Source organism: Hemicordylus capensis, chromosome 4 (assembly GCF_027244095.1).
Source record: "Hemicordylus capensis ecotype Gifberg chromosome 4, rHemCap1.1.pri, whole genome shotgun sequence".
Classification (NCBI taxonomy): domain Eukaryota; kingdom Metazoa; phylum Chordata; class Lepidosauria; order Squamata; family Cordylidae; genus Hemicordylus; species Hemicordylus capensis.
Window position 1 is genome coordinate 301191338 of NC_069660.1, and position 24575 is coordinate 301215912.

At 48.2% G+C, this 24575-nt stretch overlaps 1 protein-coding gene across 3 annotated transcripts in view; it reads right to left on the bottom strand.

Annotated features, from left to right (window-relative positions):
• HAS2 (hyaluronan synthase 2) overlaps positions 1 to 14012 on the bottom strand; it is a 49384-nt gene extending 35372 nt beyond the window's left edge. For all 3 annotated transcript variants that reach the window (XM_053242644.1, XM_053242645.1, XM_053242643.1), the window contains exon 1: positions 13370 to 14012. The gene's annotated coding sequence lies outside the window, so the exon portion shown is untranslated. The remainder of the gene's footprint in view (positions 1 to 13369) is intronic.
• Positions 14013 to 24575: the final 10563 nt, after the last annotated feature.

Here is a 24575-nt window from a genome sequence, read left to right on the forward strand (position 1 = left end):
TTTGAAATCTTGTCTCTGGGCCCACTACAACCTTGCTACGCCCCTGCTGAGCACATTCCAAATCTCTTAAGAATTCTGGAACTGAATGATCGGGCCAGAGGCACTCTTACCCCCAGACCTTGGGGCGCCAGTCTGTGGCCTCCTAGGTCTGGGGAGGGCTCCAAATGTCTCGGAGTGCTCCTGCTGCCACCCCGCACCCACTGTGCGCCCGCCCCACAGATTTTTGCCATAATGGCAGCCGCCATGTGCGCGGCTGGGGGTGCTGGGTGAGCCAAGCCAAGCAGGCCTACCCCACCCCATATGGCGGTGGCGGGGGGGCAGAGTGGCTGCTGGGCCTGTCCATCCGGCCCAGCGGTCCTTGAGAACCTGCAAGGCGCTCCAGTGCGTCTGCGCAGTAGGAATCGAGGGGCTTGCAATGCTCGATTCCTACTACACAGGCGCACTGGTGCGCTTCACAGTTCTCAAGGACCACTGGGCCAGACGGACAGGCCCAGTGGCCACTCCGCCCACTGCCATATGGTGGGGAGGCCTGCTCCGCTCGGCTCACCCTCTGCCCCCACCCCACCCCCGGCTGTGCACATGGCAGCTGCAATTATGCCAGAAATCGGCACATCGGGGAAGGTGTGGGGCAGCAGCGGGGCGGTGGCAGGCTTCTGAGGAGGCCCCCGTCCAGGACATTTCGAGGCCCCCCAAATTCAGGTTTCTTTTTTTCTTTTTAAAAAAAACTTTTTTAAAAACTAAAAAAATTAAGGAGGGCCTCACGGCAGGACAGGAGGTTCCAAAGCCCTTCAAGTCCGGGTGCCAAATTACAGGGGATAATTACATCCCTCAGGGGATGGAGCCGCTACTCTGGGAAGAGCAGAAGGTTCCCAGTTCCCTCCCTGGCATCTCCAAGATAGGGCTGAGAGAGACTCCTGCCTGCAGACTTGGAGAAGGCGCTGCCAGTCTGTGAAGACAATACTGAGCTGGACAGACCAATATACTCAGTATATGGCAGCTCCCTATGTACCTAGGTGTGCCACTGATCTGGGGTACAGTCCTGAACCCTGCTGAAATTCTCCTGAAGTCAATAGGATTTAAGCAACCTAACAAGCAAGATTGCAGCCCTATCTCAAGGTTCTCAGAACTGGGCTCAGATGCTGTGGGACTACAGTGCCCATCATCCATAGCCACCGTGCCCAATGTCATTGTGACTGGGGATGGTGGGAGTTGTAGTCCTGGAGACCTAGGTCTGAGAACTCCTGCCCGATCGAATAACACAGGGATGATGTGTGACATTTGGTACTGGAACAGGTTATTTGGTATTTGGTATCTTGACTTCCAGAATTCCATAATTAACAATCAATATGGAATCACTGTGGCTGCTACTGCTGCTGGTTGCTAAGGATGTGCATGGACCGGTTCGGAGGTCCTTTTCCGGACCCGTCCGACAAACGCGCACCAGCCACTTCCAGTCTGATGCTGGTCAGAGCAGCAAGAGGGTTCACTGCCGCCCCACACCAGCGATTTTGGACACAGTGCCAGCAGGGGAAACGCAGATGGGGAAGAGTAAGAGCACCCTCCCTCCGGCTTAAAAGTAACCTCCATCCACGGCCGAACTGGCCGTCTGCTCATTTGTCCACATCCCTACTGGTTGGGGTTATTCCAGCCGCCAGACTGCTTGTTTCAGATGCGATAAGCTTGCAAAAAGGAAGGACTGGCGGCTGGCACAGTCCCTGACAACAAAGAAATCCCAATTGAGGTCAGACACTGCAACAGCCAGCGAATTTCTCGTTCACTCGTCTAGCCAATACAAGGTATGACCTCTAACAAGTTGGTAAACTGATTTATTTATTTTTAAAGGAGTCTGTTCCGGTGCAATATGAATTGACAACTTGGGCTTTGTTTAGATTCGGGGAAGGGGGATTGGTTCTCATAGGAACATAGGTAGCCGCCTTATACTGAGTCAGATAAACCCTTGGCCCTTCTAGCTCAGTCCTGTCTACACTGACTGGCAGCCACTCTCCAAGGCTGCTGGCAGGCGTCTCTCTCAACTCTATCTGGAGATGCTGCCAGGGATTGAACCTGGGACCTACTGCATGCAAGCAGATGCTCCCTACGGGGGAATAGCTTACAGCGCTCACAGGTAGCCACCCATCCAAATGCAAACCAAGTCACATCCTGCTTAGCAAAAGGGACAATTCATGCTCACTACCACAAAACCAGCTCTTCTCCCCGAAATTCTCATTTTAGTTGAAGTTTAGATTCAGTTTCACTTCCTGCTCAGAACTCAGGCAGGGGGCGGGCGGGGGGTTAAATATGATAGTAGAGACCATTCACAGAGGTGGTGGGTGTGATGGTGGGGGGCTCCTTGACCAGGTCCAGGAAGCTGCATGTGCTGAAAGGGTCGCTTGGGGTCACAATATTCTCAAATCACTTACTCTGGAGCAATCCTATTGATTTCCTAGAATGAGCTGGAAGGGACTACCACAACCAAGTTAACAACCTCTTATGCCTGGAGCCCCTCCCAAAATGCTCACAGTGTGCTATTGCTTTTTTCTTCAGATCCATAGGAACAGAGGAAGCTGCCTCATACTGAGGCAGGCCATTGGTCCATCCAGCTCAGCACGGTCTACACTGACCGGCAGCCGCTCTCCAAGGTCCGAGGCAGGAGCTTCCCCTCAACCTGGCGTCTTCCCTACCTGGAGATGCTGCCAGGGATTGAGCTTGGGACCTTCTGCATGCCAAGCAGGCGCTCTGCCACTGGGCGGTGGCCTCACCCCCCTTTGTAACCAAAGCCAACTACTTCTCGAAGGCCTGTGGCTTCGCCTCTTCAAATTATGCCCCCTGCCAAGCCGAACGACATGGAGCTGAAGCGGCTCATAGAGTCTTCCCCGGTTTGGGTGGCCTCTGCCCTCCTCTGCTGAAACGGAGATGGCAAACTCATCAGAACACTCCTTGGGTTAGGTGACTCTGAAGTTCTATGTACATTGATGGCACCAGATAAATCATAAGCAGCAGCAGCAGCAGTGGAGAAGGGCCAACACTCAATGGTGGTGCACCCGGTTCGATCTCTGGCGTCTCCAGGTAGGGCTGGGAAAGATGCCTGTCTGAGTTGCTGCCAGTCAGTGTAGGCAAACCTTGTCTGAAACCCCGGAAAGCTGCTGCCAGTCAATGCAAGCAACTCTTGTCTGAAACCACAGAGAGCTGCTCAGGCCCGTGTACGGCCGTGGCGGGTGCCCCGATAGCCCCGCCCCCTGCGTCTGACGTCAGATCCAGGGGATAGCCACGCCCCCGTGTCTAACGTCAGATGCGGGGGCGTGGTCTGGCTCCCGGGGGCGTGGTCAGATGCGGGGGCGTGGTCTGGCTCCCGGGGGCATGGTCTGGCTCCCGAATAGAGCGAGGCTCCATTCGGGAGAAGCAGCTTAACTGCTGAAGGGCCACGCGGCCCCTTCGGCAGTTAAACAAAGGCTGGTGCTGCGTTCGCAGCGCAGCCCAGGAGCGGCTCTCTCCTGCAGGGAAGAGCCGCTTCTGGGCTGCGTTGCGACCGCAGCACCAGTCTTAGCTCCTGAAGGGGCCGCACGACCCCTGCAGGGAAGAGCCGCTCCTGGGCTGTGGTGCGAACGCAACACCGGCCTTTGTTTAGCTCCCGAAGGGGCCGCGCGGCCCTTGCTCGGGAGCTAAACTACCGCCCCTGCGTCTGACGTCAGATGCAGGGGGCGTGCCAGGGCCGCGAATGGCGGCTCCTGATTGGGTGTTCGCCCAATTATCGCTACGCTCCTGGAGCTGCTGCCACTCAGTGCAGGCAACCCCTGTCTGAAACTACAGAGAGCTGCTGCCAGTCAGTGCAGTCAACCCCTGTCTGAAACCCCGGAGAGCTGCTGCCAGTCAGTGCAAGCAACCCAACTGAAACCATAGAGAGCTGCTGCCAGTCAGTGCAGGCAACCCCTGTCTGAAACCATAGAGAGCTGCTGCCAGTCAGTGCAAGCAACCCATCTGAAACCCTGGAGAGCTGCTGCCAGTCAGTGAAGGCAATACTAACTTGGCCAGACTTGCTATAAGGCAGTTCCATATAGGCAATTTCACGGCCTAGAGATTTTTGATCGGGTGCTATCGAAATAAAATAAATAGATCATATGCAAGAATTCAACCCTTCCCCAAGACAAAATCTCCTCAAGTAGATGAAGCGTCTTCACCAGACCGACTCACAAGAGGGATGCAGGGAGTCCCAGAGGGTGGGGATCTTCCTCCACACGGACTGTATTTACACCCCTACAGCAGATCAGGCATTAGCCGGTGGCCATGTAATGGCATCCCCATTCCGGGAAACTGGCTAAGACTCCTTTTGGCAGCAGAATAAGTCAATCCATCTTTGAAGTACAAATGATTCCCAGCGTTCATTCATTACGGACATAAAATAGCTGTCAGCATCCCTCCCTTCCCAGTTTAACAGCCAACGGAGGGGGAACTCAACAGTTAGGTTACATCTGTACGGCTTTACGGCCGCAGCACAGTTGCCCGGCTCTGCTCCTCATTTATCACTTCCAGATTTTACATGCCATTGATCTTCACTGCAGGGATCAGACGGAGCCGACGTCAGGTCTCTGTTTTAAGTGCAAATTAAAGAACAGGAGAGCCCAGCCTTCAATAAGGACAAAAAAATTCAGGCCATTATAAACATGAAACCAGCTGTACCTTCTCATGTTCTAGAATAGGCCCTCTATGGGGCCTGGGAGCAGTGTGGGATTAAAGAACATGGGGGCCCCTGTGCCGAACTCTCTTGTGCCCTGCCCCGTTGCTCCTGCACCTTCCAACTGTGCTTTGGCTAAATAGAGAGGTCTTCCTTTATTTTGCTACGCTTATGAGCAAAAGCAGCGTTCTAGCCAATCTGGATTAGTGCAAAGCTGGCACCCCGGTGGTACTTACTCCAGATCAGAGCTGCACGACTTGGGCCCTCCAGCAACTGTTGGACTACAACTCCCATCATCCCTATTGACCGCGGTGGCTGGGGGCGAGTCTAAGAACAGCTGGCGGGCCAAAGTTGTGCAGCCCGGCTCCAGATGAATGATCAGAGAGAACAAGGTGTTTGTGGAGGTGGAGGAGGAGTCTCTTGAGGGTGGGGGATCCCTCACAAGGACATCCATATGGGTTAGAATTAATGTACACTTAAGTCACCTTAAGTGGCGCAGCGGGGAAATTGCTGGTTCGAATCCCGGTTCGAATGGATGAATGGTTGCCGGTTCGAATCCCCGCTGATACTATATCACACAGCAGTGATATAGGAAGATGCTGAAAGGCATATTTTCATACTGCGTGGGAGGAGGCAATGGAAAACCCTTCCTGTATTCTACCAAAAGAAAACCACAGGGCTCTGTGGGCGCCAGGAGTCAAAATCAGCTTGACGGCACACTTGACCTTGACCTTACACATCGACAGCAATGTATTACTATTTGCTGACATCATGAACAAAGTTCTGTATGCAGGTATATAAATCAAATAAATAAATAAATAAATATTAAATAAATAAATTTCAATGGAGCACACACACAGCTGTGCAAGAGCACTCTTGAACAAACGCACGGAACTGTGCAAACAGGAATAAAGGCCATCCATCCTGCAACTGCGTTAGCACAATTTTTTAATGTGTATGCAAGAGTGCTGTTGTGCAACCGTGTGCACCTCCCAAGTAAAACGAACTTTGCACAGTATGTCAGCCAGGTTTATTTTAAACAGGACAGGACAAGGAAGCGGAGAGGCTTTCCCCCCATACCTTAACTACCCCCACTTGGGAGTGAGAACAGCTGAGGCTGAGACGCTGTGGTTTGCCTAAGGCAGGGCTGCACAGCTCCAACCCTCCAGCTGTTACAGAGGAAGCTGCCTTACACCAAGTCAGACCAGGGGTCCATCTAGCTCAGTATTGCTGGCTCTCCAAGGCTGGAGGGTGGTCAGTGGCTCTCAATGGCTTCAGGCAGGAGTCTTTCCCAGCTCTGCCTGGAGATACCTCTCTCATGGTGAGTGTGTGTTCGACCTCCCTTCCTCCTCTCTCCCATCTAGGGGGGGAAAAAGGAAGAGATCTGGTCTTGCGGTAGCAAGCATGACTTGTCCCCTTAGCTAAGCAGGGTCCATCCTGGCTGCACACGAAAGGGAGACTAGAAGTGTGAGCACTGGAAGATATTCCCCTTAGGGGATGGAGCTGCTCTGGGAAGAGCATCTAGGCTCCAAGTTCCCTCCCTGGCATCTCCAAGATAGGGCTGAGAGACACTCCTGCCTGCAGCCTTGAAGCTGCTGCCAGTCTGTGCAGACAATACTGAGCCAGATGGACCTATGGTCTGACTCAGTATATGGCAGCTTCCTATGTTCCTGTGCCAGAGATTGAACCTGGGACTTTCTGCACACAAGCAGATGCTCTACATTTGAGCTACAGCCCCATCCCCTAAGAGGAATATTTTCCCACATACAGCGCTCACATGTAAGTCACCCATCCACATGCAAACCAAGATAAACCTTGCTTAGCAAAGGGGACAATTAATGCTTGCTACCAATGGTAAACCCCTCCTGTGTTCTACCCAAGGCAACCTGGCTCTGTGGTCACCAGGAGACTTGACGGCACACTACCTTTTACCCCAAAACTGGTTTCCCCCCCCCAAATAAACACCAACTAGATGGTTGTTGGGCTACAGCTCCTATCACTCCCAGCCACAGTGGCCAATAATCAGGGATAAGAGTTGGAGTCTAGCAACAACTGAAGGGCCAAAGTCGTGCCCTTTGCTTGGAGCAGAGGCAGGATTTGGCCCAGCAACCTCCAGGTCATAGTTCATTCCCTGAGCCATTACACAACACCATGTCATAGCCATGCAATTTGTCACTTAATGCTGTGGTCACTGCAATGAACACACATGCATTAATTCATCCAGAGCAGGCTTCCCCAGCCTGCGGCCCTCCAGATGTTGCTGAACTACAACTCCCAGCATCCCTAGCCACAATTTATTTTGCTGGGAGTTGTAGTTCAGCAACATCTGGAGGGCCGCAGGTTGGGGAAGCCTGACTAGAGAGCTCTGTAAGGAAGCTCTGAGCACTGAAGGCATGGACATTAATTTGCACAATCAACTGTTATTAGATACGTTAGCTTTAATCAGTTTAATCAGGTTTCCTAGTGTCATGGGTTAGACTCACCTTTGGCAATTCCAATATTCTAGCAGGGTTTCTCAACGTTGGGTCCTCAGATGATATTGGACTTCAACTCCCATAATCCCCAACCAAAGGCCACTGGGACTGGGGATTATGGGAGTTGAAGTCCAGTAACATCTGGGGACCCAACGTTGAGAATCCCTGTTCTAAAGAATATATTCTAAAGAATATTGGAATGTCTCTTGCCATTTTTGGAAGACTGGAATGGCCAAAGGGCAGCCGAACCTCTGGCACCAGGAAACCCCAGAATCTGGGTCCATAGGAGTGACTAATGAACATAAGAACAGCCCTGCTGGATCAGGCCCAAGGCCCATCTAGTCCAGCATCCTGTTTCACACAGTGGCCCACCAGATGCCTCTGAGAAACCCACAGGCAGGAGGTGAGGGCATACCCTCTCTCCTGCTGTTACTCCCCTGTAACAGGTATTCAGAGGCATCCTGCCTCTGAGGCTGGAGGTGGCCTGTAGCCCTCAGACTAGCAGCCGTTGCTAATATAGCTTATCACCATTCATTCTGCAAATGGATGAAACACTAAGAAAAGTCAATAGAACTTTGTCCTCTTAACAATGGCAGATAAAGGGTCTATAACGTATATGTATAGTTAAGAAAGATTGTTAACAATCCCAGCTCAAGAATACAGCTAAAAGTTGACGTTCTCAAACCAGTTACTCAGTATCGTAGCTGCGCAGCCTGATCCTATGTTTGCTCAAAAGTAAATCTAGCCACTTAACTCAGCCTGCAAAATAATGAATCTAGCTCCCTTGGACAAAAATGGAACTGAAGATCCCCCAAAGTCTCACGTTTCACAATATTATCCCTTCTATACTGGCCTTCACATGTACAGATGGAGAGGTTTTCACCTTTTTAAAAAAAAAAATTTTGGTGCCTTCTGTTCCAGCAGATAGCTCTTACTTAAAAATGTGTGAAAGGGTAGACATTACATCTGATTTCTGAGATAATTCAAGAGAATGCCAGTGAGGTCGACAGGACTGTCCTGGCCTTCAGTGCAGGAGACTGACCCTGCCATGGGCTCAAAGGGGTCTTGGGAATGAATTTCTCTAATGCACTGGTCCTGAGCTTACTCCCCCTTAAGCCCCACTGGTGCAATCTGAATGAGCTGTATTGATATCCCAGAGCTCAGGGAGATGGCATGCAAGGTTTGTCTGTGTATTTTATCTTCACACAAGGATAGGAAGTGTCACTAGAAAGAGAGTGACAAGCCCAAGAATACACAGCAAGTTTAATGGACAGAGAAATGAACCCAGGCATTTCTACCCATAGTCCAGCTAGCCAACCACTATACCACAATGGTTCTCTTCCAACCTAATGTCAAAGGTGCATGCAGAGAGCTGGTCTTGTGGTAGCAAGCATGAATTGCCCCCTTTGCTAAGCAGGGACTGCCCTGGTTGCATTTGAATCTGAGTCTACATGTGTAAGCACTGTAAGATATTCCCCTTAGGGGATGGGGCTGCTCTGGGAAGAGCACTTGCACGCTTGCATGCAGGAGTTCCAAGTTCCCTCCCTGACATCTCCAAGATAAGGCTGAGAGAGAGCTGCTGTCAGTCTGGGTAGACAATACTGAACTAGATGGACAAATGGTCTGACTCAGTATAAGGCAGCTGCCTATGTCCAGGCCCCTTATTTTCTCTGGTTTATTTTTAAACTGTTACATTGTTTTAAGTTTTTTATATATGTTTTTAACTTGTTTTATGCTATTGTTAACCACCCAGAGACGAAAGATTGGGGCAGTGTACAAATTTGATAAATAAATAAATGATAAATAAATAAATAGCATGGTGTAGAGTTAAAGTGATGGGCTAGGACTGGGGAGACCCAAATTCACATCCCTGTTCAGCCATGAAACTCACTGGGTGACTCTGGGTCAGTCACTTATTGCTCGGCCTAACCTACCTCACAAGGCTGTTGTGAGGATAAACATAATGCACACTGCTCTGGGCTCCTTGGGGGAAGAGTGGGATAGAGATGCAATAAGCAAACAAACATGCTTAACTAGAGTTGCCAACTGCGACTGAAGCTATTCCTGGAGCTCTCCCACCCCACATCATCTTTCACCCTATCAAGCCATTCAAATCCCCAGGACTGCTTTCAGTGGTCACCGGGAGACTGATGCCAGTTCCTGGAAGACTGGCAGCCCTATGCCCACCAAGGCCTTTTGATGCAGCCAAGGATCAGTTTCCCTTGTCCCACGCTAGCCAATGTGTTGAATTCACCTCATTGGTTTGCCTGGGACAAGAGAAAGAAAGCCATTGTGGGGGAATGCTTTCTTTCTTTTTTCTCTTTCTTTCTTTCTTACATTTTTTTTCAATTTTATTGAAACATAAGCAAAAGAAAAGAAAAACAGTGTCATGATATTTCTTTAAGCAAGTACTAGAAAGAAAACATTCTGAATATATTAACAGTTCTAAGAAAATTCAGCAGCAATGATCAACATTTGATCACATCTTGGTTGCATAAAGCTTGGTTGCATAAAGCTGGGTACATAAAGCTTCACAAATCAAATCCAGACAATGGGAACAAATGATGTCCTTGTTGGATATTAAAGTTTATAAAGGGATCCCAAGTTGACATACATGACTCAGTTGAGACCTCATTCATATAAACTGAAACTTTAGAAAACGAGGCATAATCCCATAATTTCAAAAACCAATTATTCAGCCTAACCTATTTCACAGGGTTGTTGTGAAAGAGAAACTCAAGTATGTAGTACACCGCTCTGGGCTCCTTGGAGGAAGAGCAGGATATAAATGTAATAACAACAACAACAACAACAACAATAATAATAATTTAAAGGGGTATGTGGATGCTTTCAACTCCCCACTGTCTCAAACCTTGGGAAGAAGAGAGACTAAATCTTAAAGACTTCTCCTTTTTGGAGAGAGAGAGACTAAATACCCAAGTCTCCAACACTTTTTTTAAAAAAGAGTACTTAAAACATTTGTTTTATTATATCCCTGTTTGTTGTTTTTTGCATATGGAACTGTGTTAGTGATGCCACTGAAAGGGCAACAAGATGCATACAATTCTGAGGGTGAACACAACCCCTTTCTCACCCTGCTACCATCCCCTAAACTCTGGCCCTGCGAATCGATTCATATTTCTCCTGCATTTACATGGCTGTGCTCGTTATGATTGCACTGTTTTCATTCGATTTTGTCCCTTTTGTGTGTTTTGAATAGGAACACAGTTAATACGTCTAAAGAGAACAATGCAGCTTGTAATCTCAAATAGGGAAGTCTCTCAAGATATGAATGCCTTGTACGGGATCTGTAGACACGGACCAACCAAAGTAGACACCTTACACCTCCTCAAGTGAACAACCAATAGTGTTGTGTTTTTTTTAAAGCTTTACCTTGGCTGGATCGTGTGCACTATGTGCACACTAGCCGCCCACCCCCACAACCACTTTGCCTCTGTGTGTAGATTTTGCTTTTCAAATGCCTCAAGCTACCACGCCCTCTCTAAGACTCAACCCGCGCCAGCAAGTATCCCCACGCACACGCCTCTTCTTGCAAACTTATCCGGCGATTTCTGCCGGGGAACCCCTTCCAGACGCCTCTAGCCAATCAGGAGAGGGTGCGGCGGCGCGTCACACTAGGGGGCGGCCGCTTCCACCACAGTGACGTCATCGGCATTCCCCGGTCGCTCTCGCTTGCCTGCCACGTGGGTCCGCAAACTTCTGCAGAAAAGGAGGGTGCGGAGGAGGCAATCAAAGGGGCGCAGACGTCTCCCACAGCCCCTCCCCGCCAGTTTGCTTGCAGGCGCGCGGGCGGCTTTGCAGGGCGCAAGCTGGGACTCGTTGGACGCTGGAGAACTAAGACTCTGGAGGATGGAGGACTCTTGCTTGCGCGCAGACACGGGCGCGCGCGCGCAATCTCTGCTGCCGCTCCAGAGGGAGCCCCTCCAGCTGACGACTCGCAGAGTCGTTTGTAACCGGACACTTTCGGGTCTCCACGGCTCAGGATCCCCTTCCATCGCGGGCCGCGTCTCTTCTTTGGAGCCGAAGCCAGTCCAGAGCAAAAGCGGGTGGAAAGCAAACAATGAAGTGGCTTCCATCCAGGGGATGGAGATAGTCATCTTGGAGCCCGGTGGCGGCCAAGCCGCTCCCAAGCTTCGCTCCCTGCATCCTCCTGCCCCAGGGGAAGAGGAGAGGACAGGAGAGCAGCTGAGCGCAGGGGCCCGTGCAGTGCAGCGTGGGTCTGAGCTGCTGCCGCCACGTAGGTCCTTTCATCCACGACGTGCTTCTCACCATCCCCATACCCGCCCCCGCCCCATCAATTGATCTGCCTCTTCGTTGCATGTTCTATCAATATACGATAGATAGATAAATAAATAAATATAATCCCCGCTCACACCTCCCCGGCCCCGTGTGGTCCTCCTAAGGTCAATTCCATTGTATGCACCTCGGGGCCAGCGTTCTCTCCCGCACAGCGCCTACAGGGCGCGTGGACACCACACAGAGGTCTTCAGACACAACTAGAGGAGGACCGCAGTGCTCGGCCCCCAGAGGAAGAGGCAGCCATTCTGAACAGACCAATGGTCGATCTAGGCCGGCCAGATCAATGCCTTCCGCCCGTGTTGGGTTTCCACCACTTAAGCATCTGATGTGCAGCACAGATATGCTGCCTCTGAAGATGGAGATTCCACTTAGCAACCGCGGACAGGATGAGGCAAAATGCATGGAGGACTGGTCTTTTTAAAAGACCATCTAAGCTAGCAGTCGTCACCGCAGCATTTGGCAGCGAATAAGGGAATGACGGATTCCTGCCTTCCTGAATCCATCGCCAAGCAGTTCTACTGGGCGCCTGTCCCCGTTTCGTATTCTAATTAAGACCTCCCTCCCTCCCTCCCAATAGCTGGCAATGTGACACCACGACCCGCTTCCCTTCCCCACTCCGCCCTCCTCTCCAGGTTCCGTCTCCCACCCATCTCCCGTGAAGAAGAGGGGAGGAGGGCGGGGCAAAGTCACGTTTCATGTTTTCACAAGTGTCTAAATAGCGACAGTGTCTGCAAGCCAAGAAGCGGGGTGGGGAAGCCCCGCCTTCCGGGATACTCGCGCCTCTGAAATCTGGAAGCAGATCAAGGGCTTTCGTCTCCAGATCACCTTTAGGATCTAGGTGGCTAGTTTAAAATAAAAACCAAACAAGCCTTGTACGCGGCGAGGAGAAAGATCAGGTCTCCACCCCTGTACCAAAGGGCAGAAGTCTAACGTGAGGCACCCTACTCGCGAGTAGACCTCTTGACTTTCATTTCATTTATTATGCCCCCCACTAGGGTTACGGCCATAAGGGAGGAGGAGGCTCAGCCTAGGCTTATTTACATTTCCACAAGTCCCTTTGATCATTTCAGTGGGGCTTCCTCGCGAGAAAATTTTTTTCCGAGGGCAGAACCCTGGCGCTCGATCCTCGAAAATCTTGGAAAAGACTCGCGGACTGCATCCATTACCAGATAGTCTGGGTCGAGCGGAGGAGAACCGGCAGGTATGCGATTATAGATCAGAATGGAAGAGACGGGCAGGATCCGACCAAAGTCAGTGCCATCTATTTTAGTAGAAGAGGCAGAGCCTCATTCCTTACCATGCTTAGTCAGCAATAAATCCCATTGAATTTTAATAGAGTTTACTTCCAAATAAATGTGCACAGGAATTGCAACACACTTTGGCTGGATCGGGCCCAGTATTAAAACAATAGTCCATCCATCTACCGCTGGTATTGTCAGGTCATTGTATTGCAAGATATACCAAGGTAATACGGTATAAAATTCAACAAGGTGCACACATTATATAGCTGTAATAAAGATATGTTATTATTTAGACAAATTATTATCCAATATCTGTCCAGATCTGTGAGGTTGGGTATTGACGGGAGAAAACGGGTCGCCATTAGCAGTCATCATTAAGAGTCATTAATTTTTAGATTGTATACTAGGTGGGGCAGGGGCCTGCCTGCCTTTCCCCTGGCTGCGGCGTCACTCTATACAGGGCCACGCACACGTGAAGGCGCTCTGGAAACAGACAGGATAATTGTATCATATTCCTCCCCACTTCAGAAAAACTGGAGATCACCCTTGCCCAAAGTTTTCCATTGATCTGAAAAAACAAAAACCCCTCCGATTTTGAAAATCCCGACAAGCGCCCCAAATAAACAGGGAAATCAAAGGAAACTCCCGACCCTAAAGCGACTCACCTTGCCGCCGTTCTGCCCCTTGACTCATCCAGGGTCTAAAAATGCCGACGGTGCGCTTCTGGAATTGGTAGCCCTTTCTCCAGCTTGAGGTAATAGATCAACTCACGCTTGCAGGAGGCTTTCTGGAGGGGCTGGCCTCAGATTGCCTCCAAATCATGGGAAAGGGGGATGCCCTCTCTCCCCACCTGGATCCCGGGTCCCTAATTTTCAAGATGTCCTGTCTTGCCTAAAAATATATATAAAAAACAAAAACCTGGCTTTCAGATCAATTAAACGGCGGACTTCTCCCAGGCGATGGACTCCAGGCGGATTCTGCAGAAGCCCGCAGAAGTTGCAATAAACTTGAGAGAGGCGCAGCATCGGTAGGAAAAGTCTTTTTGGTCGGGGCTCAATGAAGCTTCTATCTCAACGGCGGCAGCGTGGAGCGGCTGGTGGGTAATATTTTCCAGACGTCGCTCGCTTGCTTGCTTGTTTCCCCTCCTTCTCTCTCTTTCTGAGACGCTCTCTGGGTTCTCCCTACCTCCTCCTTCTCTTGCTTGCTGCTTTTCTGCCTCCTCCAAGTTAAGGGGTCTTTTAACAAGTGGGACTTGGAGGTTGTTTTAATAAGGGTGGAGAGGAGGAGGGGGGAGGAGGAGGGAAGGAACTCCTGTAAGTTGGGGGGAGGGAAGGGGGGGGAGAGGGAGAGAGAACTGCCCATTCAATGTAAGTTGGCTCCAGGACCAGTTCAAACTCGAGTGAATTCAATTAACTTAATTGCAAACATTTGCAAAAGAAACGCAATATACACACGCTTCCACCACCTGATTTCCTCTTCATGTAGAGGAAAGGAAAAGCTTGCCTTTTGAAATCCTTCCACTGCATTGTATGTTTGGGTAGTGAAGGATTTCTGGTCTACGTCGCATGGAATCCAGCCTCCTTTCTTTCTTTCTTTTTAAGTCGGGGGATTGTGTCTGATGATTTCTTAATTCAGTGGAATTGCTTTACACAAGTTGGCTTTGCTTCCTTGATCCAGCCGAGCTTTGCAAGATAATAACGGACACGGTTGGAAGTGACTTCAGGCGTTGGAAAGGAGGGGAAGAAAAAACCTATTGATGCTTCCCCAGTCCAGAAGGCTGACTTTGCAGAGGAAGCGGTTTTTAGGGGTGGGGAAAGAAAAATTTCAAGTTAGTTCTGAATCCCTCTTGCATGCATCCTAGCTGCCATCCAACAAGGGAGAGAAGCAGGCATGTGCTCTCCTGCAGTTGATGCAGAAGCAAAATGCACATCTGGATGAGCATCCATATTAGCAGAAGGACTGGCATCATCCAAGCCCCTTTGGAACATAGGAAGCTGTCTTGTACTGAATCAGACCATTGGTCCATCTAGCTCAGTATTGTCTACAGACGGGCAGCAACTTCTCCAAGGCTGCAGGCAGGAAGGAACTTGGAACCTTCTGCGTGCTTCCCAGAGCGGCCCCATCCTCTGAGGGGAATATATTACAGTGCTCACATGTAGTTTCCCATTCAAATTCAAACCAGGATGTACCCTGCTTAGCAAAGGGGCCCCTGGCCTCCCTTCCCCACTGAACTATCTGGTCTGATCTTTTGATACAGTTGAGAGTGTGCCTCCCCATCTGGAGGAACCAGCTGTTGCATATGACTAATTGTGCACAGCGAGATCTGGATCCAGGCCTCCTGGCTTATGCATGTAGAAAGCATTCAGTAACCCAAACAGACATATATGGATGGGAAATTAGAGAAATCCTATTGCAAACTTTGCTGCTGACTTCTGTGTACATGAGGGTCCTCTGAGTATTGTCAAGCACAATCAGTTGAAGTTTTATTATCTGTCCTAAAAGTTACTGCACATGGCATCTTAGCAGGGTGAGAGTAACTGGCCCTATCCACCCACAGCACAGTACCTCCAGTGACTGTTGCTGGTGTCTATTTTATGTTTCTTTTTAGATTGTGAGCCTTTTGGGAACAGGGATCCATCTTATTTATTTATTATTTCTCTATGTAAACCGCCCCGAGCCATTTTTGGAAGGGCAGTATAGAAACCAAATAAATAAATAAATAAAATCTTGGTTTCAGCAGATTAATATTTTCTGTCTAATTACTGCCCAATGGCTACTTCATTGTGCTTTTTTTCACATTTTGGGAAAAGTACTCTGCTGAAAGGCATCATCTCATACTGCACGGGAGATGGCAATGGTAAACCCCTCCTGTATTCTACCAAAGACAATCACAGGGCTCTGTGGGCGCCAGGATTCAACACCGACTTGACGGCAGAACTTTACCTTTACTCTGCATCATTTCCCCTAGGGTAGATTTTGAGGAAAACCTACCACCAGGTGGCACTGTTTAGAAAATAATAGGCCATGATGTTCCTCCAACCCAGCCAAAAGTGATACATCATCCAATATTCTGTTAATATCCAAGTGTGTGTAAGGTTTACACATAGTAAACCTGAGTGAAAATCATGTTTCAATCTGTCTTCCTTGCGGGCTGATCCAGCTCAAGTCAATTGCAAAAACTCTGCCTATAATAGGTCAGGAGGATTACCTCTCTTAACAGTTGTTCATATTCATCTAGCATCTGGATCTCTTAAATATGCATGAATCTCTTCCCTGACATTTCTTTTTAGTAGTAGGTGGGTGAACTCCCCATATCTACTCCAAAGAGATTCCGGAGTAAATAGTTCATTTCTCGGACATCTGCTAGTGGTAAAATTAATCCAGATTCTAGATTAAGGCTAGAACCCTGCAGCCCAAAAGTTGCCTGGTTTCAAATCAATAGGTTAAATTCATCCTCATTGCCCCTTTAGGACTGCCAGGTCATAATGCAGCAGTGGATAGGGATGTGCACGGAACCACAGCCGGGCAGTTCAAAGGAAGTGGGGGTGCCCTTTAAGAGCAGGGGAGGGTGCACTTACACCTCCCACCGCTTTCCCCCGCCGGCATCCTTCAGTAAGGCTCAGATCGGGGCGGCAGCATATGTCCCTGCTGCCCCGTTGCCCCCACAGCTGATTGGGGAAGCAGGATACGTCCTTGCTGCCCCGTTGCCCCTGTTCACATCCAGCCATATTGACTGATTGGTTGATTGTTAAATTTATACACTGCCTTGCATTAACAAAATCCCAAGGTGGCTCACAACAAAATTTAAAAACACGACTACAAAAAAAGACACATTAAAATACTGAGCTAAAAAGTATAAAAACAAATCTGATTTAAAAAAAAAATTAAAACGCAAGCATAAAAACAGCACAAAATACAATATCTGGCCAACAGGGGCAATGGGGCGGCAGGAAGGTACGCCGCCCCCCCGATCCGCTGTCTTACTGAAGGACACCAGTGGTGGAATAGCAGTGAGAAGGGTAAGTGCACCCTTCCCCATCTTAAAGCAGTACCATCGCCACCTTCAAACCAGTGGAATCGCCAGTTCTTTGAACTGGTTCAGAGAATCAGAGGCTCATACAGGGCCTCTGAACTGGTTCCATGCACATCCCTAGCAGTAGCCACAGAAGGTACAACTGGCAAAAACTGTGCGACCCTGACCCCTAACAACTGCTATGTCTTCCTAGAGAGCTGGTCTTGTGATAATGGCAGAGAGAGGAGAGCTGGTCTTGTGGTAGCAAGCATGCCTTGCCCCTTTGCTAAGCAGAGTCTGCCATGGTTGCATATGAATGGGAGACTAGAAGTGTGAGCACTGTAAGATATTCCCCTCAGGGTATGGGGCTACTCTGGGAAGAGCAGAAGATTTCAAGTTCCCTCCCTGGCTTCTCCAAGATATGGCTGAGAGAGATTCCTGCTTGCAACCTTGGATAAGATGCTGCCAGTCTGTGTAGACAATACTGAGCTAGATAGACCAATGGTCTGACTCAGTATATGGCAGCTTCCTATGTTCCTAGCCCACAGGCCCCAGCCTACTAAACCGGAAGCCCACTTCCTGCTCCCAAGTCGCCTCACCTCTTGGGATCAGGCTGCCCCATAAAGCTTCTTCTCTCCAAATCCTCAGGTTGCCCCATAAAGCTACTTCTCTTTCTAGGGCAAAAGCGATTTTTAATTCCAGCCAAAGTGAGAACTTCCCTTTCTCCCATAGCAGCTGAACTGCGAACATTCTGACAGAATTCAGAATGGGCACTTAAAACCCATTCATGTCAATTGGAGAGTTCAGCATATACCATGATTTCTACCTTTGATGTCAACGGGACATCAACATGCTACATTGGGATTGGAGTGTAAATTCCTTCTCTACTGAGGTCCCAGGTCATATTACAGTGTTCTTCAGAGAGGTATGTATGCTGCATTTGCACTATGTCAGACAGGTCAGCTCTCATTGACAGAAGATAGAAAAGTTCTCTCTGGATTGACACTAATCTGGGCCATGGAGAAAAGCTCGAATGCCTTATCTGGCTCTCCCAGCAACAGTTGCCTGACCGCTTTAGTTAAGTTGCGTAAGAAGTGACAAGCTAAAGTATTTAAGATGTTGTTAAATCAATTAAGGATATTCAGAGTGTCAAAGGAGGAAGGAGGTTTACGACATGAGATTGGTAAACAGGTGGAGAGGTCAGTCTGGTTGTGACAGCCTGGGTAAATAACCCCCCAGACTTTGATTTAATTCAGTTGATGTTATTTTCTAGTTTGACTTTACTGGGATTGATTCCCTGGAATGACTCAGGTTAGGAAAAGCTTGGGAACAGCAGATCTTTTATTTTGGGATCTGTTTGCTTAGGGCAAAATGTGTTCAGAGGGAGGATGCATCTTGCTCTCGGTAAGTCTGGGATAGTAACCAAGAACAAAAGACGGAGCTGCTTACGCCGGATTGGCAGAGGGAGAGGAAGTTCTCCAGGTAAATTCCTGTTTACATAATACCCGGATGCTCCTGGGTAGTTCAATGGTATATAGACTAAAGCTACCACACATCAGTCAGTATTCCTAAAAGGTGAATACATAACAACAATATGAATGGACAGAACAAAATGAATTCTGGCTTATGTTTTCTAAATTTGACCATTCCAAAATGTAGCCAGCCAGGAGGATAGTCTTAAATTTCTATTCTGACCAAATTTTAAGTTTTAGTTATCACTTAGGCTTCTATTTGCCAGTCTAATTTTTTTATAGCCCACCTTGTCCTTTACTTTCTTCTGTAACTGGCAGTATCTATCAAAGGTTTGAAGCACAGATCATATCCAGTGGAGGGTTTGGCGTTGTTGTTGGTTTTTTAAGTGGCCATAAGGACTCAGCATACGCTCTCCTACTGAGCTAATATGTCTCTGAACAGTCCTACTGGTGTTTCTCATTAATTCATTTATTCATTCAAAACATAAAAATAAAATAAAGCTTTCCTAACATGAAAGTATTTACTGAGGCTGTTCATCCAACTGAAAACTGGGAAGGACAAGTGTCCCAGGTTTGGGAGCTGAGCGTGCTCCCAATTTTAATTTGTGTGGGAGCACACAACGAGGTAACTGAGCAAAGGGGCACCATTAAAAGTGGTGATTCTCTTTACTGAGCGGGGGAGAGCAACTGGCCCTATCCAACCCCAGCACTGCGTCCGTCCAGTGGTCGTTGCTGGTGTCTTTCCTATGTTTCTTTTTTAGACGGTGAGCCCTTTGGCAACAGGGAGCCATTTTATTTATTTACTAATCCATCCATCCATCCATCCATCCATCCATCAATTAATTCTCTATGTAAACTGCTTTGGAAACTTTTGTTGAAAAGTGGTATATACATATTTGTAGTAGTTGTAGTGTCAGACTCCCAGGGGACAGGGTGGGCTCCTGGCCCTTCGTAAACTCCAGAATGACTGGGTAGGCACAGAAAAGGTCAGCCTCAGGAACAGCCGGGGAGGAGGCTACTTTGACCTGAGTCCTCCTCCTGGCTTGCTGCATTCAGCCAGTTCCCTTTTCTGGAGAACTCCTGGCTCCCATACTCAGAAGCAGACCCTCATCATCGGCTGCCTTGTCTTTAAATACCCCCGTGCAGAGCTGACAGGGCACTTCCTGCCCCACCCCCTTTCTGACCTTGCTTCCTGTTTCCTGCCCCGCCCAACCCAGCTGTTTCCCTGCAGCTCTCCCTGCCTTGCTGTCTCAACCCCACCGGGAGCTGGCCAGCCTGAACCCTTCTCACCGCTGTCGCCTCCTTATGGGAATGGACGCCCCACAGGAGGGATGCCACACCCTCCTCCGGACTCCATACAGGCCCAGGCAGGCAACCAGGTAACATGGCATCCTGACATGTAGAAGTAGCAGTAGGTAGAAGGAGGGAGAAGTGATTATGTGCGACACAGGAGCTGCTGGGTAGGACAGTGCTATCCTACCCGGCTTTCATACCCAGCATTGGACCAAGGTAGGAGGAAAAGCTCTCCTTCCCAGCTCCTCCTGATGCCTCTTTTAAACATTGGCTCCTGCCTATGTTAGAGAGGAGAGCTGGTCTTGTGGTAGCAAGCATGACTTGTCCCCATAGCTAAGCAAGGTCTGCCCTGGTTGCATATGAATGGGAGACTTGATGTGTGAGCACTGCAAGATATTCCCCTTAGAGCATGGAGCTGCTCTGGGAAGAGCAGAAGGTTTTGAGCTCCCTCCCTGGCTTCTCCAAGATAGGGCTGAGAGAGATTCCTGCCTGCAACCCTGGAGAAGCCGCTGCCAGTCAATGTAGGACAATACTGAACTAGATAGCTCAATGGTCTGACTCAGTATATGGCAGCTTCCTAGGTCCCTCCATAGTCCTTTCTCCCTCCTCTGAGGCTGAGAAAGCAATAATCTCCTTCCCTCCCTCTGTAATAGTTCGCTGTTTGCTTTCTAGGTAGAAATAATACGCTGCTCTTGGTATTCCCGCAGTTTGTTACATCACTGAATATTGTACTGCAGTACAAATGCTTTTATTGCCGTGCTTCCTGTCTTCTGTGGCAAGGAGGATCTGCCACCCACTGTGGTTGACAATCCAGACTGCTTTTCTGGGTGAATAACCACACGAGGTTTAAGCTCTGTAGCATTAGGAACTATCTTTGACTTCTTGTAACAGACAAGCCCCACCCTGCCCATTATTGTGTCTATCCGTGTGAGGTACGTGACTATTGGTGTGGTGGGTGGCTATGGGGGCTGTCATGGAGACTGCCTGCACTTCTGAATTTGCAACAACACCACTGCTCCCTGGTGAGCACTTAAACTGCTTTAGTGTCGAACACAGCAGACCACACTCAGGCCTCTTTTTCACAAATGTGCTTTGTCAGAATATTGGTGACTGTTTGTGATTATTGTTTTAGATGATGGTTTTTAGTTGCCAGGGTCCCATGAGGTTCACCAAATAGTCTACCGTTTTATCAGTTTCAAGAAAGGGTCCTATGAGGGACAGAAAGTCAGGGTATACATATTTTTAATGCATTTGTTATTATTTCTTGTTTACACAGTCAGACAGCTGTTATTGACTGGTTTGTTTTATCCAGACATCGAGTCCTTCCCAAGGACCTGGGATGGCTGAATTTTATTATCAATGTTGTTGCTGTTATTATTATAGATATCGTTGCAGAATATAGGAAGGAAGATTATTATTATTGTTTTTATTATTATTATTATTTATTTTAATTAATCATGGTTGCATTTTAAATTGTTTGTTCTCTGCTTTGAGTTCAGTTGAAACAAGGCAGGATATAGATGCTTAAACAAGCAAAGAAAGCTTTATTTAAATGCCTCCATAGGGTAACTAGCCACCTAATGGCTCAGTGGGGAAGTAACTTGCCTAGGGAGCAAGAGGTTGCTGGTTCGAATCCCTGCTGGTATGTTTCCCAGACTATGGAAACACCTATATCGGGCAGTAGCAATATAGGAAGATGCTGAAAGGCATCATCTCATTCTGCACGGGAGAAGGCAATGGCAAATCCCTCCTGTATTCTACCAAAGAAAACTACAGGGCCCTGTGGGTGCCAGGAGCTGACACCGATTCGACGGCACAACTTTACCTTTACCTTTTATAGGGTAACTGGCTAGCAAGAGTGATATTATGTTAGATACATAGACACATAAATGAGTGCCCCTGCTAACTGAGCAAAGAGGCACCTTTTAAAGGCTGTTGCTCTTCTATTTTAACTGGCCCTATCCAACCCCAGCACGCCGTCCCTCCAATGGCTGTTGCTGGTGTCTACCTGATGTTGCTTTTAGGCTTGTGAACCCTTTTGGGAGAAGGAACCATCGTATTTATTATTTATTTAATTTTCTGTGCAAACCACTTTGAGAAAAACAGCCTATAAATATTAGTAGGAGCAGCAGTTGTAGCTGTACAGATGTACATCTGATGCTTCAAGTACTAATGAGTTGGCAAAGAGGAGCCCAGAGCTCACCTTCTTTGCAGAAAAGCTGCCCACGCCAGCCTCTCTGCTAAGCTTTTACCAAGTCTCATTTCCAGATGAAGCATTATCTCTGTCACTTGGGTAGCATCTTGCTCACCTTCATATAATGGATGTCCCGCTATTCAGCTGTTCCAGCCACAATGTGAAGAAGGAAGTGCACCCTGTCATTGGCAGAAGAAACCTGGAGCGGATGCCTTGTGTTTCTAGCACTGGGTGGTCAATGTTGTTGTTTTTTAAGTGTTAAAAAGAGTGGAAGTGCCCTTCCAATCCAATCTCTAATCTCCAAAAATTTGTCTTTATGGGTGCTTGAAAGGTAGCTAGGTAGGTAATAGCAAGCAGTAGCAGAATGCCAGAAGATGACACTAATAACATTCCATGGCCCTCTGAAACATGAGGTGTCACTGGCTTAGCCAACATAGCCGAAAGCTGAATTAACAGGACAGTGATGGCCACATTTGCGCAGCTAACAGTATTTTGACAACAACATACATGGCACTTTCCAGAGTGACGTAAGGAATAGGCAGATCCCCACCCAAAGCGGTTTGCAAGCTACAATTAGTCATTGTTAATGGGAATCTGTTGTCTCTGGTGAATCCCTGATATCACAGACCTCTAACGTGTTCTTTTAAGATTAGTTCTATAAATGATTATTTGTTTATGTATTTATAGTTCAATTTCATACCACCTTTCATAAAACTCATCCTAGGGTGGTATAAGTTTATTTAACTCAATTACATCCTATATGGGATAAATATAATCCTATATAGTCATGCCAGCATAGTTAAGGAGAGTAGTTTCAACATTCCACCATTATAAGTGCGAAACATTCTATAAAATCAATACCATTTGTCCAATCTGCCTGTCCATCAGCACTACATCCACTAGGTGATGAGAGACACCTCCCCTGCAAATCTGGTGAAGCTCCATACAAAAATGGCTTAGATAGAGCAGTTTAAAGTATTTCTCTTTTGAACAGGGGTTTAAAAGGTTGGCAGTGTTCTTTTGGAGTAAGGAAGTTGTGTGTGTGTGTGTGTGTGTGTGTGTGTGTGTGTCTGTCTGTCTGTCTGTCTGTCTGTCTGTCTGTCTGTAGTGTGTATGAGAGAATGGCTGCTCTGTGTGTGTGGTCATTATCACGGGTGGCGGGAACTGCTGCAGAAGCCCACCTTCCCCACAGAAGATTGGCAGGACTGTCTATGCACACTCATCGTGCACTCAGATGGTCCGCTGTTGTCCCAGGAAGCGTGGAGGCATGGGGACTGGGATGCATCACCCCAGCCCCTGGAAATCCCACAATGCTCCATGCCAGTGTGTCGTGCATTCTGGGTAGAGTTGCCATGCCCCCCAAAATTCCGGGTTTCACCCAGATTTTAAGCATCTCACCCAGATTGCTTAGCCCACCCAGATTCGCCTGGATTTCAGCTTTATTTTTAAAAAAAGCTAAGCTCCAGCCCTTGTAGAAGTGGAGTTATGGAACAAAACGTGAAGTCACTATTCTGCTCAGAAAATATTTTCAAGCAAATTTATGTAATATGCAAATTAGCAGGGCCGTCATTAGGTCAGGGCGACTGGGGCAATTGCCCCAAGCCCTGCAATGGCACAGGCTCCACTCTGGGCACATTGCAGTGCAGCCTGCCTTCCTCTCTCCCCCAGTTCCAGCCACTCATCCTTCCCCACAGCCCAGCTGGAGCCAATCTTTTGTGTCTGTGTGTAGCTTGAAAGGCTCCCAGGCGAACAGCTAGAGCTCTGCCTCTCACGTCTCTCAGCTGTTCGGCAGGTGGACGGGGCTTCCATGTAGGCCTCCCTGAAGCTCAGAAAAGAAGCAAGCAGGTAGGCAGAGAATGTCCAGCATCAGAGCTCTCTGCAGACCCTCTGCCCTGCCCAGCCTAGCCTTAGTAATGGAGGTATGATGTGATTTCCTATTTGTGGTTATCTTCCCCCCACTTGAATATTTAGGGATTGGCTTGCCATAGAGCTTTGGCATTGAGCAGAGATGTAGGGCACGGTGGCAGGAATATTATTATTATTATTATTATTATTAATTCAATTTCTATACCGCCCTTCCAAAAATGGCTCAGGGCGGTTTACAAAGAGAAATAAAACAAATAAGATGGCTCCCTGTCCCCAAAGGGCTCACATTCTAAAAAGAAACATAAGACACACACCAGCAACAGTCACTGGAAGTACTGTGCTGGGGGTGGATAGGGCCAGTTACTCTCCCCCTGCTAAATAAAGAGAATCACCACGGTAAAAGGTGCCTCTTTGCCCAGTTAGCAGGGGTGATGTATGTATATATGTAATATGTAATATGTATATTTAAATTGAAGTGGATTGGACAAATTATTGGTTTTTAATTTTTCGCTTTAATTAAAAAACCCCATCCAAAAAGTCCTATAAGTGGCTTGTTTCATGGCAGAAAATTACAAAACCTTCTGGAACAAACAATATATAATTTGTTTGTTTGTTTGTTTGTTTATGTATTTATTTATGAATGCACTATGCTCAAGTTGATTTGCCACCCAGGAGGTCTGAGAACTGTGAAGCATGTGTTGTGCTTTTTGTGTTTTTCCCCCTTTAGAAATGCATGATATGTCCAAGCTGGTTGGACATGTCCAAAAACCTCACTCATACTGTTTACACTGTATGTCATCCATCAGTATGATTCTGTAATGATATGAAATGTTAAGGAGGCCCCGCACATGCTGATTCACCCCCGGCCCTGCACCCCCCTAGGGACGGCCCTGCAAATTAGGCACCCGGATTTGGAAAGCCAGAATATGGGAACCCTGATTGTGAGGATCGCTCCCCCACGCAGGGATGGGCGGATGCCCGTCATTGCTTCAGCACTGGCAGACGATCAGGGAAATGTTGTTAAGGGAGCAGCA